Source organism: Gossypium hirsutum, chromosome A05 (assembly GCF_007990345.1).
Source record: "Gossypium hirsutum isolate 1008001.06 chromosome A05, Gossypium_hirsutum_v2.1, whole genome shotgun sequence".
In the NCBI taxonomy this organism is placed as follows: domain Eukaryota; kingdom Viridiplantae; phylum Streptophyta; class Magnoliopsida; order Malvales; family Malvaceae; genus Gossypium; species Gossypium hirsutum.
Window position 1 is genome coordinate 66,349,666 of NC_053428.1, and position 5,000 is coordinate 66,354,665.

Here is a 5,000-nt window from a genome sequence, read left to right on the forward strand (position 1 = left end):
GATTATCATAATCTTCTTCAACATCTTTTCTTGGTTGAGAGAACGGATATAAAATTTCCTTGTTTTTGTGCATCTGATACAAGACCCCCTTCACCTATGGGTTCTTTTTCTTCTTGATTTCGATTCTCTAATCCAATAATTTGTTTTTTGTTTGGTGCTATAAGGGAGTCCCTTTTTTATTTTCAATAATATTTTATTAATGTTCCTATTTCCTTTAAAATAGAAAAGAAGTAATTTTATTGGTATGATCCATGGTTTAACCTTATATGCATTATATAGCAGCACAAATTCTGGGAAGAACCAAATTTCTAGATTCGGTATAGGATGACTTAGTATTTCTTCATTCAGTCCCATCCAATCAAAATGGCTTCTTTTTTATTGGATGGGTTGCTTTCTTGATCTTGATAAATTGTGAAATAAAAAGGTCCATTTTATCAATTATTTGATAATTCTTAACCACAGTCTTAATATTTTTGTTACTCTTGGTACTGGTATCGACCCAGGACTCAATATCGACCTTATTTCTAAGACAAAAATCAAGAATTCTCCAATTAAAAAACTTTCTGTGCAAAAATTCCCCATAGCATCTAGGATATCGCCTTCTCCTAAATAATTATGGATGGGGATATCCCTCAGTGTATCAAAAAAATTTTGTTTATCCATGTTGTAATGATAAGAACTCTCTTCCTTCTTATTTACTTGGAATGGTGATCCATAAGCATACGGGTCCCTCTTATCTTGATAATTAATAGATTTATATGATAAAAAATCATATCCATAGTGTTTTTTAAAATTAGATTTTTAATATTTTTGTTCTTGATTCAGTTTATATCCTTGAGTTGGTAATGAGTTCGCTTGAAAATCATTTTTTTCCGTAATGAATTAATCTTTCTTTTTCATCTAAATCCCATTTTGTTAAATCTTTATTTTGAGCCAGATAGTGAGGTTTTTATAGTTGAAATAAAATGAGTTGTATTTTTAGTTGTTTCATTAATTCTTTCTTGATTTGCTTCATTATTGTGAATGAAGTTCTCAATCATTTTTTTTGTTGATTCAAGAAAAAGTTGGGTTTGGTTCTTGGAATATTAATGATATATAGAAGAATATCCATGTATATCTTTTCAATGAAAAATTTATAAAAAAATAGAATTTCTGGATTAATCGAATATTTCTTCTTTTTACTATTTGCCAAAATTTTTTTGATGATTCTAATATTTTATCCTGATAACTTATTTTATTAGAACTACTATTTATTTCTTGAGTTAGAAATTCATTTTCTTGTCTTTTATAATTAGAATTTTTTGTATTTGATTTTTGATTGTGTTTGTTCTCTTAGTCAGATCTTTTATTTTTTTTTCAGTTAATGAATAATTTTTCCACGCCATAGATTGAATTTGAAGGGATGATTTGTGAATCATCTTATTACTGATTATCGAATCCTTTTTAGTTTCGCTCAATTCATATGGTTCTCTCAACCCAAAAAATGGAATTGGATTTATTTTTGAAAGTTCTTTTATTATTCCTTTTAGAAATAGAATGCTTTGAGTGATCCATTTTTTTGTTTCTTTTGAAGCTTTTCGAAACAATTTAGTTTTTTCTTTTAAAATTGTTAAAGCTATAAAACATTTCGTTTTCCATTTTTTTTAATTTTTTTAGTTCTTTAAAAATAGGCTCAAAAAACGAACGCCGTTTTCGAGGAGAGCCGAATGGTAGTTCAGTTTCCATTCCCCAAATTGTTAAAAAGCAAAAATCATTCTTTTGACCTTTCTTTTTTTTCATTGGATCTTTATGAGAGGGTTGTAGTTTAAATCTGTGCCAAGGTTTCAGGCAAAAAGGAAATAGGATCTTTATCTGAATACCATCTGTTAACCAGTTTTTTGGAAATTCTGTTTCGGATAATTGAACACCATTATAAGTGCATTTAACATGCATTTCTCGATTCCAATCCGTTAAATCCTCAGACCACTCAGGAAATTGAAATAATAACATACAGGCAATGTTTTTAACTATTATCAGTGAAGGTAATATAATATATTTTCTAAGAATTGATTGGGTTATTAACACGGAGCCCCTTATTACTTGAGCAAGTAAAAGACTATCCCAAGCTTCTGCTATTTCTATCCTCATTTTCCCTTCTCTTTTGTATTTTTCTCTTTTGGCCTCATCTTTTTTCTCGATCTTTTTTTCTATATAATCAGAAATTTTTGATTCTTTGTTTTTACATATCCAATTTTGAGATATTCGTTTCAACGGTCCAGAAATATCAAAAGAAAAAAAGAGTGGTTTGTCTACTCTGTCCAAAAAAAGGGGGGAATGTACATTTGCTTGAAACATCTCCCAAGTAATTGTTTTATGCCTTTGGTCACGCATGGAACCCTTTATTATGTAGCGCCGAAAATCTAATTGTTGCGAATAGCGTATCAAAGCCACTTCGTCTGTTTGATTAGGATCATTAGCATCCTTGGTATTAGTATAAGTATCGGCGTTTTCCTAGTTATTAGTAAAAATCATGACGCGCTTGGATTTTCTTGAACGAATTTCATGCTCTGCTGTTACGTTTTCCTCGTTTTCTCCCTCCTGTTGTTCTAAATCGTCGATTAATTTGTATGACCATCGAGGAACTTTTTTACTTATTTCTTTTATTCTAATAGATTTTTTTCTAATTGTTTGATTGTTGGGATTAGTTATAACTATATTGAATAAAAATTCAAAATTTTGACTCGATCCTCAGAATCGATATTTCCCTGTTCATCTTCTGTCAATGTCAATAAAGAGAGTTCTTTTTCTGTTGCTAATGATTTTATATTGAGTGTATCTAGTGTCTGTTCAAGGTCGTGATAATCAGTAGTAAGAAGTAGAGCATGAATCTTATTTATCCAAAATGGATCCGTGTTTTTTTTTATAAGTTTGATTTACGCTTAAAGGAGAACCCTATTTTTTGATTCTTCCGCGGTAGGGTCCATGCAAGAAAGGATCATATAGTTTAGGCAAGTATTCTCGTTTAGTTTCATTATTAGAGAATCGAGTCCTTTTTTCAAGTATGCCCAGATCAAAAGATTCCTTATCTAAAGATTCAACTCTTTTTATAAACTCCTTACTCAAATTTCTTCTTTTTAGTTCATTGATAAAACTCCAATCAGTATACAATTCATTAGAAAACCATTTTTCTAGTGTGAAAATATATATTTTTTTTGTATCATTTCCCCAAAAGTTGCTAAACTGGGTGGATACGTAAAAGATATTTTTCTTTTCCATCACTTTGACATGTATAAAAAAAATATTGTGACATTTCATTTTTTATAGCATTTTCAACCCGATCATTTTTTATATATCGCAAAGGTCGATTCCATCGTTTAGAATAAAAAGAAGTGTCATAAGAGGTTTTGCAATCCATAATAAATATTTATCTTCTTTTTTTTTAATATTTCTAACTTCGAACTTTCTTGATTCCCATCCAGATAAGAAGTTTCATAAACTGGTCTATTTTTATAGTATGTCTCTTTAAAACGAAAGTGGAGTTGGCCCTTTATTTTTTTTTTCTTTCTAGTCACTCATAGCTTTTCTGTTTCGTCGATTTTGCTTGGATCAACCTCTTCCTCTGAAAAAAGGGAAGAAGAAGTATTTTCTTCGGTCCCCTGTTTCTAGTTAGCCCCTCCCCTTTCGGAAATAGTTTCTATTTTTATGTTTCTTTCTTCCTCACTTTCCTCCACTTCTTCCGGTTCGAAAATTCCTTTCAGTTTCTTAATTAGAATGGGTGATGGTATTCTACCTAAATAGTAAACACAGGTAATAAATAACAGAATACTAAAGATTCGAGCCATAGAATTTCTAAATTCTGATACAAGATACTTATTAGATCGAATATGTACATTAGACCTAATTAATTTATTTTGTTGTATCCAGGCTAATACCAACCCAACCCATTTCATCAATAAAATATGACCAATTAACCAACCAACAAAACTACTTGTTACAAATAACATATTGTTGTTGCATCGAAACATATAGATGTTGACTAATCTGGCTAACATTGAACTTGGTAAAATGAAATGGTTGAATAATTGAATAATGAGATTATTCAAGAATACACATTGAATGCTAAGATTACGAATTGAATTTCTGGTAGGACGTTTATGATCAAAAAAGTCTTTGTGATTGTTCTAGAAGAAATGAAACAAAAGATAAGGTAGAGCTAGGACAGTTATTGTCTGAGGTTTACCCAATGCTAAATGCAGAGGTACATAGTAGATTGATATGAACATCATGAGCTGGCCTACAATAAACCCAGTTGTTGCTGATACTCTATTCTCGGTTCCTTCTTCTCATTCTTCCATAAACCGAGCTCGTAGAAGGAAGATATAAGATGGACCTATGGATAGTGTGGTCAGAAATCCATAATAGAGTCCAACCATAACGACCGAATTGATTATCTCATGTATAAGGATATTAGATTCCCTAGTATAAAAGATTTTAAAATCATCATTAACCTCCCTTTTTTCTTTTTTATTCTGGATTATTATATGATGATTTTTGAACTTTCCATATACATATATAGAAATAGAAAAAGATAGACTAGAACCAACATCTCTTATGTCTTGTCAATGACAATATAAAAATGGATTAGGATCTGGATGGAATATAATGAAATAGAGCCACTTTGAGGTTCCCTATGAAATGAGGCATGGAACGGAGCCACTACGAAGAAGTTCCAGGGGTTACGAAGGAAACTTCGAGTTCATATTGGTCATGGGTTGAGAACGGGAATTGAACTCTATGAGATCTAATCTCCCGTTGTTCCTCAGTAGCTCAGCAGTAGAGCGGTCGGCTGTTAACTGACTGGTCATAGGTTCAAATCCTACTTGAGGAGATTTGATTCATTCCGAATTAAAGAATTTAGAATGTCAGAATGAAAGGGGTCTCTTTGACTGTTAAGAGCAGGTAACCCGTTCCCTGTGTCTTTGTTTCTATTGCATTTTATCTCATAGTATCATATTCTGTTC

At 31.2% G+C, this 5,000-nt stretch overlaps 1 pseudogene; it reads right to left on the reverse strand.

Moving 5' to 3' along the window:
• Positions 1-3,626: 3,626 nt before the first annotated feature.
• On the reverse strand, positions 3,627-4,480 carry LOC121229163 (protein TIC 214-like; annotated as a pseudogene).
• Between the last annotated feature and the right edge of the window lie 520 nt (positions 4,481-5,000).